Genomic DNA, 19,984 nt, shown 5'->3' with positions numbered 1-19,984 from the left:
GGCAGCCTGTTCTGGAAAAGACTTTTCTGATTGCTTTTAAAATTTTCTCTGTCTGATAGTTTTCATTTCCATCATGTATTAGTTTTTTAGCTCTCATTTGGTATACCAAAGAGAACTTATATCGTATAAGGTGAGTCATTTCATTTGCATCTTATTTACATGTCGTCTGTGTGTATGTATGTCTGTTAGTCCGTCCAGATCAAAAACTCCTAAACTACAGCAGCTACCAGCTAAGTATTTGGTGTACAGGTGCACCCAGGGGTGGTGATATGAATTTGTTCAAATGAAAATGTCAGTCTCAAAAATATGCAAATGAGGTAAAAAAAAAAAAGAAATCCTGCAAACTGCTAAAACTCAGTAACCGTTGGTCAGATTTGATTGAAACTTGGTATGCAGGGGTAGTGCTAGAATTCCAAAGTTTTTAGCCACAGATTCCTTGTGTGGCGAATTGGTCATACATCTTGTTAGCCACACAAAACTTTTGTACAATAAAATCAAAACAAAAATATTTTAAGGTCTCATCTTGTTGAAGTGCCATAGACTTCACATGAAAACACCCCTACACCCCCCTCTTCTCAGACAAGGACTTTTTGAACAAACTGCTTGTTACACTTCTTTAAAAAGACTGGTGAAGTTCATTTTCTGTGATGTGATAAGGAATTCTAGCAACCCATATGATTCAATTAGTACAACCAATAGAGGTAAACTATTGTGCAACACATACGCACAATTACAGGGCTTCCTTTCCCCATCATTTGAACTGCAAGTATAATAGAATGAAGAGCTGAAGACAAAAACAGTTAACTAATTTTTTTATTGATTAAATTTGGTGTTTGGACCAACTGATATTAGTTTGATTTACGTACGTACAACATATGCTTTCATGCCTTGATTTAATCATGTCTCGTAGTCATACTGTGTTGCATTTACAGTCAAAGATGGATCACTTATTTTGACAAGCATACCAAAAGTGGTCTTTAGATAGAAAAGAAACCACAAAGTATTGAGATAAAAGTTTCATGCCCGGTTTATTTTAATTAAAAAATACAGTGTTTTCAATTGCCTTAATCGAACTCACAAAATACGGTTTCCAGTCATCTTGTGGAGATACCACAGACACATGTCAGACGCGACGCGACGTAGGAAACAACACATAAATTTGTAAACAAACTAGGTCGACCGTCATTGCTCTCTCGCTACAAGCTGGATAAGGCTACGATATCAACAGCTTGCATGAGCTTATTGATTGTAAGTTGCTTGAAAATCAACAAATACACTTCAGTTCAACTAAAATCTTGCAAATTTCTTCATCATACGCATTGAAAGAAAACCTCAATTGGGAGCGTTCAGCGCACAGTCCCTTGGTGGGCTATTCAGCTCTGGGACTATTCGCCCCATAGACGAGTGTACACTCGTCTATGGGGCGAATAGTCCCAGAGCTGAATAGCCCACCAAGGGACTGTGGTTCAGCATCACGCAATGATGGCCATGCTGCCATCCAACGCTACGGACGTTCAATCGCAATCAACTTGCCTAGCAAATCGCTCCATTTTCCATAGAATATTATAAAAAAGTGGTAAAATCTACCATTTCTATCACTCAGAGAGCAATAACTGTGCATGATATAATAGTCTTCTGTGTATGAGTTGCGGAAAAGCTATCATAAGGTCTCTCGACTCTCGTTGAGTGCACGGCAGCGGAGCAGCTGACCTGATTAAATATTCACGTAAACCACTGACCCCTTCTCGAAAAGTTTGCATAAATTACTGGAACTCTGTATCGTTAGGGTGGATGATGTCATTATTTTAGTCCTTATATGGTACTAAACTGGGTTCAAAGGGTAAAGAAAAATCTTTATGGCTTGTCGAGTTCAGCGGTGCGTACCCATGGATGTAAAAAATAGACATCTGGGCGTACCTTAGCTTAGTCTCGCATGCCATACCTCAAACCTGCATGCAACGCGGGCTGCGAAGCCGCGGGCAGCGAACCTGCGGTTACTCTCTGCTCGCGGCTTTGCCACAAGCGCCGCACGCAGGTTTCGAGGTCTGGCATGCAAGACTAACCTAAGCTGGACTGAACGCATAGTACGCAACCACTGTCGGGTATCGTAAACTAACGTGGCGCTGAGAGCGAGAGTATAGTCACATTGATTTCATCACCTGATAGTATCGCATCGTCCACCGTGAATTTGACCGGGGTCTTTGAGTTTGAGGCCAGTTCGCCACACTTTCATGAGCGTGGCGAACCAAGAAGACATTTTTAATGATTTTATTGGCCACCCAGCATTTTCTGTCGCATTTTGCGAATGAGGCGAGCGCTAGTGCGACCCCTGGTATGTAGGTTCCTTTAATGTAGGTTCCTTTAGGTATTCTAAATTAGGTGTGTACAATTGATGATGATATTTGCATGTTTGTATTTTTGGGTAATTTTTCTCAGATTTTAGTAAAGAAATCTATTTTTCTGAAACAGCTTGTCCGATTGCTTTGAAAGTTGGTATCCATGTTCCACAGGATGACCTCAGTCAACTTTGTAAAAATTGTAGTGAATTTTAAGTACATTGTATTTGTAATTTTGGGCAATTTTCTCCATTTTTGGTCAAAAACCTTTTTTTCTCCGAAAACTACTCATCTGATGCCTTTGGTATTTGGTATACAGGTTCATAAGGTTGATCAAAATGTGATGTATTCAAATTCTTATGAAATTTGCAATTTTGTATTTTTTAGGCAATTTTTGTCATTATTGGTCAAAAAATGTATTTCTCAAAAACCGCTCATTTGATATCTTTGATGTTTGATATACAGGTTCCTAGGGTTTATCTTAATACAATATATTGAAATCAGGATGAAATCTGCAATTTTGTATTTTTGGGGCAATTTTTGCTATTTTTGTCAAAAAATTTGTTTCATAAAATCTTTGTTAATAGCTTTGATATTGAGTAGAAATTTTCCTATGTATGATCTTAATTTAATATGTTCGAATTATATCTTCTTCAATTACATATTTTTGGAGCTATATTTGCCATTTTGGTCTGGCTGACCTGAAGTGGGCTGTCAAAGATTTCCTCCTTCATCAGCATTGTGTCGCAAAAAGTTATTCTCTACATAACACAAAGGAGCTCTATCAGCAGCCAGGTCGCTTGTTTTAAATTTTCAGAGAAACATCTTCAATTTCCTATTTTTATGAAGCTTCCTAATTTTTTTATGGAAAAATTTACAGAAATAGTTCACAGTATTGATTCAATAACTTTTTGAGGTTGTGTTGATATGAACAAAATTAATAAATATTTGTGAAAAAATGTTCTGATTTTGGGCGATTATATAACTACAGGAACTAGGAATACATAATGTGGTGATTTTGTGATCATTTCATATGGTAAACTGTATTTGGTGTTAGAATGTGGTAAAAGAATCATTAGAAAGCACAGCTGAAGGTGATTTAGCAGGTTTGGTTTCCAACAAATATATACCACACTTTTTTCAATGTTTGAAATATCAGGGTTGTAAATAGCTCCTACACTTCCTGTCATTTTATCTCTTGATATCCTGATTGGGGGGGGGGGGGGGGATCTGGAAGATTTTCAGAAGGAAAAAAAAAAAAAATTCCAAGCAAATGTCAGTGAAAAACGAATCTGCAAGTAAAGTCTTGACTAAAAGAACAGGTGGAAGAGTGGAAAAAAATACTGTACAGTGGATCAGGTAGAAAATAATGCTACCTCATCAATCTTCAGACCCCCCCAAGGATATCAAATGGTCCCTCCCAATGTCTTTGTGCACACATTTTACAATGCACTGCATCTCAGTTGAAGATTCCAAGTCAGGTCAGGATTTGAAAGGAATAGTCAAGTTCACCACAATTAAAATTCTTTAGTTGATCTCAGTGCCATCACCCTTGTGACATATTGGTTTTATAAGTTATTCCAAAAGTGGATGCACCAGTTGCACTGGAAGAAAACAATGTTTACTTTTCCCTGTAGGGTTTCTGAGTTAATGGTTGTATGTTAAAATGTCTCTGTGTATCTGGTGTATTAGCAAAATGTAAACATTGGTTGCATGTTGTTAAGCATTTCAGTCAAGGTTATCTGTTGTTCATGAAAATCAAGAAAAGGTAGCTCTTTGCCTGTATTTGCCAAAACACGGTCTTGCGTGTTGATTGTCTTAAACATTATCACATACTAAGTAGAAAGAGGACAAGAAACTAATCAAATTGATGTATATATTCACCCTGAGTGCCTATATATATATATATATATATATATATATATATATATATATATATATATATATATTATTATTATATATATATATATTATATATATATATATATATATATATATATATTATATATATATATATATATATATATATATATATATATATTACTTCCCGACTTATTTCTGTTCTCATACGAGGCAGAATTTATCCAGAACCTTATCAAGCAGAAAAAGGTCTCTGTAGCTCGTACTTTCAACCTTACATTTAGATACATAGACGATGTTATTTCATTGAATAACTCTGAATTCAGTAAATATCTCGCTATGATTTATCCTCCAGAATTGGAGATTAAAGAAACTACAGAAACGGCCTCTTCTGCTTCATATCTGGACATTTTACTTAAATTTGACTCTAATGGTCACCTTTCTACTAGGCTATATGACAAGAGAGATGATTTCAACTTTAGTATAATCAATTTTCCACACCTCATCAGTAATATTCCACTCTCACCTGCTTATGGGGTATACGTTTCCCAGCTTATTCGATATGCAAGAGCATGCAGTTCATATGGTGATTTTGTAGAGAGACATGGCCATCTCTCTTACAAACTGTTAAATCAAGGTTACACCAGAGCAAGACTTGTCTCTACATTCAAACGCTTTTTTGGCAGGTATCGCAAGCTGGTAGATAAATACAATATCTCTCTTCGACAAATGATCACTGATGGCATCGGTGACATCTGTGTTCACGCTGCCCATTCGCCACGTTCGCAAATGCGAATTGAAATCAGCAGTGGCGAAGAAAAATCGATCCTAATTCGCCACAGTGGCGAAAGTGATTTTTGTTGAAAAAATTCCGCAAAATAAGCAAAAACGTGGGGTTTTTAGTCTTTTGTTGATCTGCGCTTCTCTTTCGGCGATTCGCGAAAAAACTATATCCACTTCCGTATTGTTCTCTCCGACGTACGCAATTGCAATCGAGCCAAGTCTCGCGAGAGATTTGACGTCAATTTGTATAGTGTACAGCATGCACATAAATGACTATTGCGAGAATTGAAAATGCAGGCAGACGCAATCGAGGCCTAGTCTCGCGATAAATTTGACGTCATTTTGTCTAGTGTACAGCAAGCAAAGCGAACACTCGCGAGAATTGAAACTTTTGCTACAGCAGGCACACGCATTTTAACCCTTTTCCTGCCAAGTCCATATTTCACCATCAGGTCAAGATGGTTAAAATTAATGAAACACAACATATTCCATATGGTGTATTTTAATAGGTATACCACACGAACATGCTACGGCTTCTGAAAACGCTGAGTGTGTAAACGTGTGGGAATTTTCGAAGCATTTTTTCTCGTTTTATTTGGCAAATTATCAGCAAATACCTCAATACTTCAAGTTACCCCTTTCTTCTCAATCGTTTCCTGGAGTGTCAAAGTCATACGAACGAAAATGACTGAAAAATTTCGATGCAAAAATCGTGCATCGGCGAGAGCGGCGGCCATGTTTTTAACGTGCTATTTTTAGACCACTGAGCCTGTGTATACACAGCGTACTATCGCATTTGAGCCCAAGCGTAAAGAGACTGAAAGTATTCATAGATAGATAGCCCATGATTCGACCTTTATTTTCATGTTTTTCGTTTGAATTTTGGCCAAATAGTCGCTTTTTTAGCGAGTTTTGAATTTTTTTAAAGCCTCTAAAAACATTAAAATGACTTTTAATTAACAAACGAAATAAAAAAATAAGAAATTTAATTAATTATCTACAAAATAAAAATATTTTTGACAAGCTGAATCATGCAGCTCAAAAGCGAACGATCATCATTTTGGACGAGTGTGAGCGATTTTAGCGGGGATTCCCCAGATCTGCCATTCATAGCTGCGGCGCTCGAAAACGCAGTCAGTTTCTGTGAAACGGGATGAAATTTTCTCTCAGCTAGGCGTTTCTAGTGACTCTTTAGAAATGTTACTTATTTATCAGTTGTTGTTTTACCGTTTCATGACACACTTTTTTTATTCAATCACTTGTTGACCTGAAAAACAACGATATTTAGTACTCTTTTTCTACAGACCTTAGTAAGTAGCTGCCGGTACGGCTGTCAAAATACAATCGTTTTCAAAGAACATTTTGAGTGAACTTTGTAAATGAACATTCTGAACCATAGTGTAATGTTATGCTTGGAATTTTGTTGCCTTTGAGATTAATTCGTAAATATTTTTATAATGATAGTTTTAGTTATAGTTATTTTTTGTGTTCCTTTCCATTATCAAACATCGACAAGAATGAAACTACATGTAGCCCTAATCACTTAAATGAGAATTATGTGTTACTTTCCGGTTTTGTAATAGGTTTAGAAAAAAATAAGTTGATTTCTTTTGATCCTTTCTACATATTGGTGTTTTTTACTGGTTGAAAGTTACTAATATCCTTGATCCTTAGTCTCTACAATCTTAGGAAAAAATGAAACGATTGATTTAATAAAAGAAACTTTATTGTGACACAGTTCAGTCATTTTCATTACTCTGAAGTTCAAAATTCAGTGTGCTATACTCCTATCTTGGCAGTGCTGAACTCTTCTGTAGTAGTATCTGCAATTGAAGATTACTTCACAACAGTTTCAAATTCCATTTACTTTCAATTTGATTTTTTCCAACAACCAAAAAATATTGTGGATCATGGTAAGATTAAAATCTCACATATTCTAATGGTACAGTAATATCTAATTATATAATTGAGGCGTTAATAAAAAACAAAAAATGCATGTTTAGGAAATTATGAAAATGTAAATCAGAGCTGTTGAAGATCGTTTAATTTTCAGGGTGTTGCAAATTGTGTATATAAGTATGTCCAGTTCTGAGATGAGCTGTCTTGGCATACAAAAGGAATTTGTTGATAACTGATAATTTAATAAAAAGAATGGTTGCCATGGCAACATTTGGTGTAGGTTATTTTTGTGAAAGTAGATATTCCTTCATCAAAATTTTGATATGAACTTCATAAACATTTCAAAACTTTAAATTGTCATAGCCAGTTGTTAACTAACCATGCCATGGCATGCAGGTTCTCAGCATATATACGTATGTGTACGCCACCAGCACTCATTCAAAGCGAGAAATTTGCATAAATGGGTTTTTCTGTCACATTTTTTCATCATTTAGAGTAGTTTTGTTGCTGAATGTTCATTGGTACTCATAACAAAGGGTTTTCTACAGATAAAAACCCAGAAAAGATGGTCTGACACTATGAAATATTAGCTCAGACTTTGCGTATACATTTGTACGTGGTAACTTTTCATATTTTATCACCCAATGTGAATGTCATTTTTTGTACAAAAGTGACATTTTTGGTCAAAATTACAATGATCTGGGAAGAAAGTTTACCATATATCTATTTGAAACTTGTTGAAAAATTGTTTTTCTTTGCTGATAGGCTTTGTTTGTAATTTTTAAATGTCAATGTTCTTGACTAGACTTTGACAAACATGGCTAATTTTCATATTTTACCCTATTTTTGGTTGTCCGGCAAAGGCACATTTTGTAGTTAAGTCAAATTTCATTCTACATTTCTGACTATCTTATTATATTTCCTGCATGAACTTTCCTTTTTTTTAATTACACTACAGTAGTAGTGCATATAGATTAACAATGCTTTGTAAGTTCACCAATAATTTTGCCTCAGAATGACTGTAAATCTGCCAAAATTTGTATTTTTCATTTATTTTGTAAAATGATAAAAAGCATTTTTCATCATTTTCCAAGCCCTCTTTGGAAATTGCATTAAAAAGCAATTTAGTGATTTTAAAATTTTCACTTGGTATACCTAATTTTAACATAATACTGTACATTTGAAGGCTGTTGAAAAGATAAATACTGTAAACTTGATTTTTTTTTTACTAAAGATGCTATAACATACCAAGCCAAGCGTGTGAAAATACGTCATGTTTGGGCTCAATACCACATTTGCAATCGAGCCAAGTCTCGCGAGAGATTTGACGTCAATTTGTATAGTGTACAGCATGCACATAAATGACTATTGCGAGAATTGAAAATGCAGGCAGACGCAATCGAGGCCTAGTCTCGCGATAAATTTGACGTCATTTTGTCTAGTGTACAGCAAGCAAAGCGAACACTCGCGAGAATTGAAACTTTTGCTACAGCAGGCACACGCATTTTAACCCTTTTCCTGCCAAGTCCATATTTCACCATCAGGTCAAGATGGTTAAAATTAATGAAACACAACATATTCCATATGGTGTATTTTAATAGGTATACCACACGAACATGCTACGGCTTCTGAAAACGCTGAGTGTGTAAACGTGTGGGAATTTTCGAAGCATTTTTTCTCGTTTTATTTGGCAAATTTTTGTAATTTTTAAATGTCAATGTTCTTGACTAGACTTTGACAAACATGGCTAATTTTCATATTTTACCCTATTTTTGGTTGTCCGGCAAAGGCACATTTTGCAGTTAAGTCAAATTTCATTCTACATTTCTGACTATCTTATTATATTTCCTGCATGAACTTTCCTTTTTTTTAATTACACTACAGTAGTAGTGCATATAGATTAACAATGCTTTGTAAGTTCACCAATAATTTTGCCTCAGAATGACTGTAAATCTGCCAAAATTTGTATTTTTCAGTCATTTTGTAAAATGATAAAAAGCATTTTTCATCATTTTCCAAGCCCTCTTTGGAAATTGCATTAAAAAGCAATTTAGTGATTTTAAAATTTTCACTTGGTATACCTAATTTTAACATAATACTGTACATTTGAAGGCTGTTGAAAAGATAAATACTGTAAACTTGATTTTTTTTTTACTAAAGATGCTATAACATACCAAGCCAAGCGTGTGAAAATACGTCATGTTTGGGCTCAATACCACATTTTACTGACTTAGCTGATGGGGAAGTAGTAGTCTTAATACTGTCTGGCAGGAAAAGGGTTAATCGTGGTCACAAAGTTCGGTGTTGAAATTTATTTGCATCGCGGTCTAGACGTTCCGTGTTGCGCATTTTAATCGAGGTCTTATTTTAATGGTGGTCGATTTGCATCGCGGTCCTCATGGTCCCCTATTGATGTTAATTAAAATCGCCATCCCAGCGACGCATTCCATGTTGTTGCCGATTTGCATCGCGGTCTCGACGTTCCGTTCCGTTCTCGACGTTCCATGCTCTTCTCGACGTTCCATGCTCAGTTGTGATTTTTTTGGTTGATTTTGCCGTATTGTTTTTTCAGAAACATACGAAATTCGTCTAAGTTTTAAGAAACAATTAATTTCTCTAGGCGAGGACTATTCAAGCTCGTTGTATCCTCGCATTAAATTTACCGATTTTCTGTAATACAGTTATTTATGTGGTTTACGGAAATTTTTGTGACAGCTTCAGGTAAAAAGGTGAATTGGACAACATTTCATTTCTGTCAGGAAATCATAGCGCGTACGTCTTGTGCAGGTGTCACCTGCACAAGACGTACGCGCGGAATTTTCTGATATCAAAGATGTTTGCTAATTTACAATTATACTCATACTAGTACTTAACGAGATTTCCTGTCTAAATTCCCGCAAATCACCAAGAAAATCTAAAAATTACTACACGTAATTAAGACTACATGTGGAATATGACATAAAACTGGTCCAATAATCATTTTCATTCAAGGTAATACATTACCAGGGTTAGCGGTAGGATTTTCAAGTTAGTAGCCACACTTACTCAGTGTGGCTAATTTGGTCCAAATTTTATTAGCCACACGCAACTTTCATTAGCCACACATACTAAATGCTGGTAGAAACATGCTTCAGTCTTCAAGTTTTTGATGTGATACATTCATAAATGCAAACACATATACATACATACATATATATATATATATATATATATATATATATATATATATATATATATATATACCGGTATATATGAGATACATGAGACTATACATTTCTTTTTTTCACTGCAAAGGCTATACAGACAGTAGACATGATCTTTAAGTAAACTAAACATTAATAAAAACACATTCAGAGACACACAAGACCTTATAAACATTTTTCAAGAACAGTCAAATCATCAATATGTGATTTGGGAAAATTGTTTGAACTCAGACCAAAAATAAAAATGAAAAAGAGTAAATATTGATGAACATGTTACATCCTCATCTATATATCTACTCTTTTGTTGTTGATTTTGCAAAACCTGTATTGCACTTTATATCAAGATCCCCAATTGGGATAGGATTTCAATAAAGGCTTACTTCACTTTACTTTACATGCCTACCCTAGTTAAACCCCGATACAGAAAGGTGATGAGCGTATAATAGATAATTACAGTTAGTAAAATTACTTTTCAGATCAGAAAAACTATTAAAAAGGTGTTACATCAATGAGACATTGAAGTTCCCGCGACAGCATCGTTAGGAAAATGGCACGTTTTGCCAGTACCTTCATGAATCTGTGTCCCTCCGTACCCCCGTTACCTAAATAGAATAGTCCCACTCCGCACACCCGCCATTGTTATTCTCACTCAAGGCCACGATGCGACGTTGGTTTTCCTTCTCTAAATATGCAATTTCATTTGTTTGACGCTATTATCCTTTCATCAGTGAAGAGTTTTTACCGGTGACTATTACAACTTTCACTGTTATGTCGTTGTTTTCACAAGATGTTGACCGTTTGATATTGCAATGTCGACTTGCTTTTAATAAGGAATTGTGTGTTAACACAAATCCAGTTTGTAAGTCCACGGAGCTAGGCTGCCTGCAGAACAACATGTCCTGAAGTCACTTTGCATTGCTGACGTAGACATCTTATACTGGTTATCTTTCTACTCATCTGCTGACGTAGACACTTAGCATCTGCTATCTAGCTACCATCTTTCTTGCGCACGGCACTTGACCTAATCCTTGCTGCAAGCTTCTTGTCCAAGTTCATTCATTCTAGGCCATCAGGCTGTCTGCCAAGCTATTACAACACTCCCTGCTGCTCGTTTCAAGTCACTCCCGGTCCCCTTTATTCCCGTATCTACCGGACCACAGCGCCGACAATGCCTCCTCGAAAACGAACCAAGAAGTCTACGCCGCGCGTAACGCCGTACGTTCGTCCAGTGACCCGTGCACGATCAGGGACGCGAGGGGCGTCGTCCACTCCTGACCTCCCCGCTGCCGAACAAGGTCAGACCGCTCCAACTGCTCCAGCCACCGTAGCGACGGCTGCCCACGGTCTACCACAACCTCAATCAGCTGCCGTTACCATACCGCAAAGCGAAACTCTGGTATCAACAAATCAAGTACCACCTCAATCGGGAGTCGTGACGATGGAAATGTTTTCCGCCCTGCAGACTTCGATGGCCAACATGGCCGCCAACATGGCCAACATAGCAAATCTACTGCAACAACGCCCTCTCACCGACCTGCGGGGAGAAGCCTTCACTTCCGGCAACAACAACAGCCCCCAGCAGAACCAAGATGGCGGCGCCCAGGCAGCTCATGATCCGCCCGTTCAAGCGACCAACCCAGGGGTAAACACGGTCGCGCTTGCCTCGAACTTTTCTCCCAACAACCTCCTCCAGGGCCGCGGTATACCATCCGAAAGACTGCCAAACGTCGAACTGGTTTCACCTGCTATTCGCCGCGATATTCTTTCAGGTAAGGATATCAATCTTGCCTGCTTACTCATACCCGGCTACAATTACCACGATGGCGAACGACATATCATCATCGGCAACGAAGCCCTGTCTCTGAAACCTCTCCAGGACGGCAGAGTAAATAGACCTCTCACCATTACTGAATTCATTCAAGCTTTCACCGTCTATAAAAACGTCATGTGTGAGGCATTCCCTAATCGTCGAACAGAACTTGATGCATACGTCACGGACATCGTTGGCATGTCAAAACGTTTCAGCGGTTTTGCCTTCTACGAATACCACCGCGACTTTTCCGCCAAGGCGGCCGCACTCCTGTTAAATCATGGCATCAAAGTAGACTGGGGAGTTCGCGATTCGCTCATCTACACCTCGACATTCTCCGGTCTCAAGGCCAACCTTTGCAACGTCTGCAATAGTGCAGTGCATACCACCGAAGTCTGCCCGTACCTTGAGAGTAAGAGACCAAACAACAATCCCTTAAGGTTCCAATCGCCTTCATCGACCGTCGATAAAAGCGGAAGAAGACGCGTCACCTACCAGGGCAAGGAAATCTGCAATAACTTCAACTCCCAGCCTGGTTGCAAACGAAGTAACTGTGGTTTTTCCCACGTGTGTTTGGTATGCTACTCATCCGATCACTCATCAGCTCAAGGAAAATGTCGACCTAAAGACCAAGCTAACAGAGCCTGACTGCACGATACGCCATCCACATTTAACGCTGACACTTGTGCACCATCAACACCAATTAATATTGGCACCCTTGCCTCCGAACTTTCAAATCACCCCGACAAAGGATTCGTCAAGTACCTGCTTACAGGACTTTCTGAAGGATTTAACACAGGCCTACGCTGTCAACTTTCCTCATCGCTCATCTGTCGCAACCTTCTCTCAGCCCGACAAGATCCGGATTTTGTGTCGCACCAAATTAACTCCGAACTGCAAAAGGGCTATCTTATCGGCCCTTTCACCACACCACCATACGCCATTTATCGCTGTAGCCCGCTAGGCATCGCAGAAAAGAAATACTCAGCCAAAAAAACGCCTAATCGTCGATTTGTCATCTCCTCACAACAATGAAGACACACCCAGCGTCAATGACTTCATCGACAAACAGGAATTTTCGCTCTCCTACGTAAAGATAGACGACGCCATTGCAGCCATCCAAAGGGCGGGCCGAGGAGCATGGCTGTGCAAGACTGACATTGTCGATGCTTTCAAGCTCATCCCTATTCACCCCTCGCTATGGCACTTTTATGGCATCCACTGGAAAAAACATTTCTATTTCTTCACCCGACTGCCCTTCGGGTCACGCTCCAGCCCTAAGATCTTCGATCAGCTTTCCAAGGCCATCTGCTGGATTGCTCAAGAAAATTACGGTATCGAGATAATTTTCCACCTGCTAGATGATTTCCTAACAGTTGACAAACCATCATTCGATGCGGACCGCACTATGGCCTTAATATATCCACATCTTCAGGAGACTCTCTGTACCCATCGCACCACACAAGACCGTCGGCCCCGTTACTATACTAGAATACCTTGGAATAGAGCTTGACACAGTGAAGATGGAAGCGCGGCTCCCTCACGATAAACTGTCTAGAATAGCCGCCCTCATCCAGTCCTTCTTATCTCGCCCCACGTGTACAAAACGAGAACTGCTAAGCCTCCTAGGGCACCTCAACTTTGCATGCCGTGTCATTATACCGGGGCGAACTTTCATATCACGCCTAATCGAAATCTCAAAAGGAGCACGGAAACTCCACTACCGCATCCATTTGACCGCCGAGAGCAGACTTGACCTTCGGATGTGGCACCGCTTTCTCTCCAGCTGGAACGGAGTATCAATGTTCCTCGACTTCCACGCTACAAGGGCCTCAGCAATACAGCTTTTTACAGATGCCAGTGGTATTGGTTTTGGCGGGTATTTCCAAGGGCAATGTTTAATGCACGCTGGCCCCCCCATCTCAAGCTTGACGCCAACTGTGAGCTCTCCATTGCTTTTCAGGAACTCTACCCAATCGTCATCGCAGCTCTACTTTGGGCCAATCATGGACCCGCAAACGCTTGGTGTTCAACTGCGACAACATGGCCACGGTCCATATTCTCAATAAGGCCGTTCCAAGTCACCATCAATCATGAAACTGATGCGCACCCTCGTGCTTTGCGCTGCCTCCCATAATTTCATGTTCCATGCCGACCACATACCAGGCAAACATAACTTAATTGCTGATTCTCTTTCTCGTTTTCAGATGACACGCTTCCGCCAAGCAGCTCCCTTGGCCAATGCGACACCCTGCCAACTACCCTCCAACATAATGTTCAACTGAATAGGCGGCCGCCACCTTCAAGCAAGCTGCACTGGGCACCCGGACAATTGAATCTTATGCAACCGGAGTTCGCTCGTGGGTACAATTCTCCGCAAGGTACGGCACTCACGTACAGATGTCTCATTATCCACCCATCTCCGAAGACCTTCTAATCTACTTCGTCGTCCACTGTGCAACCCACCTTCACCTCAAGTACTCCACCATCAGGTTTATCTCGCCGGCATCCGTCATCACTACATAATGGCGGGTCTGCCAACCCACTCACCTCACCTAACAACCAACCACACCTTCGTCTCCAGTACACCTTACGGGGAATTCAACGGCTGCAAGGACCATCTTCACGCCCCCGGCTACCCATAACATTTGATATCCTGCGACAACTGTGCTCGCTGCTCCGCTCGACCGTGTGTATGGATCATATCTAGACCTCCTGCTGGAATCTGCGTTCGTCTTAGCCTTCTTTGGTTTTCTCCGCTGCAGCGAATTCACCTGCTCTGGACCTCCTTTAACCCTGCATATAACCTGTGTGTTCGCGACCTCAACGTCCAAACCGACACTCAGGCTATCCGGATGCTCTTTCCGTGAACATTAAGGCATCCAAGACAGATCAAATGCGCCGTGGCTTTAAGCTTCGTCTATTCGCCACCAAGTCAACGATATGCCCAGTCACAACAATCCATCGTTTCCTCAGAGTCCGCCGACAAATGTGTTCTTCGCCTCAGGAACCCCTCTTCATCCTTCCAGAAAGAGTACCGCTAAACCGCGAGACATTCACTGCGCTGCTCCGTTCCTTACTTTCGCGCCTTGGCTTCCAGCCCCACCTGTACGCTGGACATTCATTTCGCATTGGGGCAGCCACCACAGCCGCACACGCCCACCTTCCAGACCACCTTATTCAAACTCTCGGCAGGTGGTCCAGTGACTGTTACCGTACTTATATTCGGACACCAGAAAGCCTTCTGCGTCACGCATCTCAATCAATGACTATGCCATAGGGCCTTTTGTAGAGACACTAGCCACTCGGTAGCAACTTTCTTTTTTTGGTTTCGCACGTACACCACATTTCGGACCTGTCGGGACCGCGCAGGGCCACCTGCAACCTTCACCCCATGCAGGGCCACCTGCCACCCACATCACCACTTCATGCTGGGGCCGCACAGGGGCACCTGTCCCCCCAGATCATTGCTCCCCCCCGACATGCTGCGCCAGCCCCTCGGGACCGGAGTCCATTGAGCTTCACCCACATTTCACCCCTCATGCTGGGGCCGCACAGGGGCACCTGTCACCCCAGCTGCAGCTCCTCGGGCCGGGAGCCCATAGCTCCCCCCTGATCCGTGCTGCCGCCCCTAGGGGCTCGTATCACATACTTACATTACACACGCACCAGCCGCCATTGCACCCCTCATGCTGGGGCCGCACAGGGGCACCTGTCACCCCAGCTGCAGCTCCTCGGGCCGGGAGCCCATAGCTCCCCCCCGATCCGTGCTGCCGCCCCTCGGGGCTCTTATCCCATACTCTCATCTCGAACCAAGCGAGTCAACTTGGTCTCGAGCGTCACCCCCCATTGCACAAGCACCAAACATCACTGCACCCTCATGCTGGGGCCGCACAGGGCACCTGTCACCCCAGATCACCACTCCCCCCGAGCCGTGCTGCAGCCCCTCGGGCCGTGAGCCCACAACTCCCCCCGAGCCGTGCTGTTGCCCCTTGGGCCGCGAGTCCCATACTTTCATCTCCAACCAAGCGAGTCAACTTGGTTTTGAGCGTCACTACCCATACTTCCTACAAACATACACTCACACATACTCTTTCATGGGGGTCTCTCCGTCCAGTCTGTTTGACTGTCCTCCACTTGGGCCATCCATTGCATGTACCCCCACTCAAGAAGGTGATCTCCACCGGCCCGGTGGAACCACTTTCACTTTCGGCTTTCCCAAAGGTCTGCAAACACAACTTTGCAACCCAAACCTTTGCCCAGGAAGCAGACTGGCGGAGACCCCTCACCCAATCTTTGAGTTATTTTGTGCTTAGTTTTGAAATGGTTTTTGCCTAGATTTTTACTTTCGTAGTTTTGCTTGACACTGTATTTTTCCGTAGTTAGGTTATCACTGCTTTGTATTTGTCCACTGTCGCTTATTAAATTCTTTTAACACCATATCCTGTGTAGCGGTGTGTGCTTACAAAATAAGGAATTGTGTGTTAACACAAATCCAGTTTGTAAGTCCACGGAGCTAGGCTGCCTGCAGAACAACATGTCCTGAAGTCACTTTGCATTGCTGACGTAGACATCTTATACTGGTTATCTTTCTACTCATCTGCTGACGTAGACACTTAGCATCTGCTATCTAGCTACCATCTTTCTTGCGCACGGCACTTGACCTAATCCTTGCTGCAAGCTTCTTGTCCAAGTTCATTCATTCTAGGCCATCAGGCTGTCTGCCAAGCTATCCGCCACCAACCCCATCTCCTCCTTGGTTCCACTAGTCTGCTTCCCACCATGGGCCATCCATTGCATGTACCCCCACTCAAGAAGGTGATCTCCACCGGCCCGGTGGAACCACTTTCACTTTCGGCTTTCCCAAAGGTCTGCAAACACAACTTTGCAACCCAAACCTTTGCCCAGGAAGCAGACTGGCGGAGACCCCTCACCCAATCTTTGAGTTATTTTGTGCTTAGTTTTGAAATGGTTTTTGCCTAGATTTTTACTTTCGTAGTTTTGCTTGACACTGTATTTTTCCGTAGTTAGGTTATCACTGCTTTGTATTTGTCCACTGTCGCTTATTAAATTCTTTTAACACCATATCCTGTGTAGCGGTGTGTGCTTACAAATGTGCAGTCAATGCACATGCCATGCCAGTTAGTTTACAGTTCACACTGTCCTGTTGATCGACAGCATACACGACGTCTTTGTTTCACGTTTACTTTTTAGCTCCGCTGTCAGCGACGCGGAGCTTATCAAATAGGTTGATTTTCCGTCGTCGTCCGTCGTCGTCGTCGTCTGTCGTCGTCCGTCAACAATTGCCTTCTCCTCTGAAAGTGCAAATCCAATCGCTTTGAAATTTTATATGCACTTCACTCACTTGGGGTGACCTCACTTCAGTTTGTTCAAATCGTGGTGAAATTTGCATATTTGTATTTTTGGGGCATTTTTTTGGTGTTTTTGGTAAAAAATCTTCTTCTCTGAAACCGCTTGTCCGATTGCTTTGAAATTTGGTATACAGTTTACTTAGGGTGACTTCAGTCAGATTTGTTCAAATCGTGGTGAAATTTGCATATTGGTATTTTTAAGGCAATTTTTGTCATTTTTGGTAAAAAAATCTTTAAAAATCTTCTTCTTCAAAACTACCAGTCAGATAGCTTTGATATTTGGTACATATGTCCCTAGGGATGATCTACTTCAGATTTATTAAAATTGTGCAGAAATATGCAAATTTGCATTTTTTAGGCAATTTTTGCCATTTTTGATCAAAAATTGTATTTCTCAAAAAGTACTGGTCTGATAGTTTTGAAATTTGGTATACAGGTTTCTATAGATGAACTAAGTAATATTTATTGAAATTCTGATGAAATCTGAAATTGTGTATTTTTGGGGCAATTTTTGCCATTTTTGGTCAAAAAATGTGTATTTCCAAAACTACTCATCTGATAGCTTTGCAATTTTGTATACACGTTCCTACAGATCACCTTAATGATATTTGTTGAAATTATGATGAAATCTGCAATTTTGTAATTTTGGGCAATTTTTGCCATTTTTGGTCAAAAAATGTATTTTTCAAAAAGTACTGGTCTGATAGTTTTTAAATTCGGTATACAGGTTTCTATAGATGAACTAAGTAATATATATTGAATTTCTGATGAAATCTGTAATTTTGTATTTTTGGGGCAATTTTTGCCATTTTTGGTCAAAAAATGTGTATTTCCAAAACTACTCATCTGATAGCTTTGCAATTTTGTATACACGTTCCTACAGATCACCTTAATGAAATTTATTGAAATTATGATGAAATCTGCAATTTTGTAATTTTGGGCAATTTTTGCCATTTTTGGTCAAAAAATGTGTTTCTTAAAAAGTACTGGTCTGAAAGCTTTGAAATTTTGTATACAGGTTTCTACAGATGAGCTAAGTAATATATATTGAATTTCTGATGAAATCTGTAATTTTGTATTTTTGGGGCAATTTTAGCCATTTTTGGTCAAAAAATGTGTTTCTCAAAAAGTACTCATCTGATAGCTTTGAAATTTGGTATACAGGTTTCTACAGATGAACTAAGTAATATATATTGAATTTCTGATGAAATCTGCAATTTTGAATTTTTTGGGCAATTTTAGCCATTTTTGGTCAAAACATATGTTTCTCAAAAAGTACTGGTCTAACAGCTTTGAAATTTGGTATACAGGTTTCTATAGATGAACTAAATTTGATCTTTTGAAGTTATGATGAAATCTGCAATTTTTTTTTTTTTTTGGGGGGGGGCAATTGTTGCCATTTTTGGTCAGAAAATTTTATTCTCAAAAAACTACTCATCAGATAGCTTTGGTTGACATGTTCTTAGGGATGATCCGATGTGATATATTCAAAGTACAATGAAATCTTCTATTGTGTATTTTTGCAGCTATTTTAGCCACTTTTTTCTGGCCACTGCATTGAGCTATCAAAGATTTCCACCTTCTTCATCAACATGTGTCAAAAATAATTATTCTCTACATAAACACAGCAGAGCTATATCGGCCGCTAGGTCGCTTGTTTCAACTTATGATTAATGTGGAAATTTCACTAAAATGTCGCTGATCCAGGGATTGTGTAATCAGTTTGATTTGATACTGCGATATGAAATACTGTGTCAATAAAGCTCGGAATCGTCGCTGAGTTTTGCTGCTTTTGGCTATGGTTGTCTATCTTAGCATGATCGGAATGCCAGTTCATGGAGATCGAGATCGCGAGAATGTAATTGTAACTGTTTTCTGTATTTTGTCTTCCTTTACAATTTCAAGTAAGTGCTTTAAATAAAGAGTTTTTTATGTTGTCTTTAGCATATCAGTGGAAAAGCATTAAGATTTGTACTGTTTAGTTTTATCAATTTCGACTATAGAAATCAGCTGTCGCCACGCTTTTGAGATCGTGGCGATTGCCGATGGGTTTTTGTTCGCCACAAACAAGTTTTAGTCGCATTTTGCGACTGTGGCGACCTCTACCGCGAACCCTGCATTACCAGGTCCATGGGACATTTAAGATTTACAAATTTAAGTATGACCATCCTGAAGTGTCGTTTGATGACGTTCGGAACGTCTGTGCCACATTTACGCGACGTCTTGCATGACGTGACAAAGACGCTACGTGTACTGATGGAACGTAATTACGTGTAACCAAACTTCTATTTTAATCGCAGTCCGAACGTTCAGTGTTGCTGTCATGCTGTTGATTTGCATCGCGGTCCCAACCTTCCGTGTTGCAGTTCATTTTAATCGTGGTCTCAACGTTGCGTGCTGCTGTCGATTTGCATCGGGGTCTAGCCCTGCGTAGGATGCTGTGTTCCGCTACAGCTAATAGCCCTGCTCACTCGCTTTGTGGTGAGCGGGGCGATTAGCTGTAGCGGAACACACAGCATCGTACGCAGGGCTACATCGGGGTCCAGAATCAAGCAATTTCCAGTGTTAAAATGAAGACAATTGGATACAAGGTTGATGTGTTGATAGTTTATTCTTGTGCATGCAACCGACATTGGAGATTATAGCATTATAGAAAGCTTGGTTTTCGTAAAAATGTGTGGCTAATAAAATTTGTCTGTGGCTAATAAAATTTGAAACTATT

General features: G+C 40.4%; 2 long non-coding RNA genes across 4 annotated transcripts in view; both read left to right on the top strand.

Moving 5' to 3' along the window:
* The window catches only part of LOC139132741 (uncharacterized), a 97,717-nt gene that overhangs the window by 2,829 nt on the left and 74,904 nt on the right, over nucleotides 1-19,984 (top strand). The window lies entirely within an intron of this gene.
* Nucleotides 10,152-19,208, top strand: LOC139132743 (uncharacterized). 2 transcript variants are annotated; one of them, XR_011552397.1, is made up of 3 exons: nucleotides 10,153-10,824; nucleotides 14,098-17,091; nucleotides 18,912-19,208. It is a non-coding gene; the product is annotated as an uncharacterized lncRNA (long non-coding RNA). The 2 variants fall into 2 exon arrangements; XR_011552396.1 differs by having other exon boundaries at nucleotides 10,152-10,824; nucleotides 14,098-19,208.

The sequence above is a fragment of the Ptychodera flava genome, chromosome 5 (assembly GCF_041260155.1).
Source record: "Ptychodera flava strain L36383 chromosome 5, AS_Pfla_20210202, whole genome shotgun sequence".
NCBI classification, from domain to species: Eukaryota; Metazoa; Hemichordata; class Enteropneusta; family Ptychoderidae; genus Ptychodera; species Ptychodera flava.
This window is presented reverse-complemented; position numbering and strand designations above follow the sequence as displayed.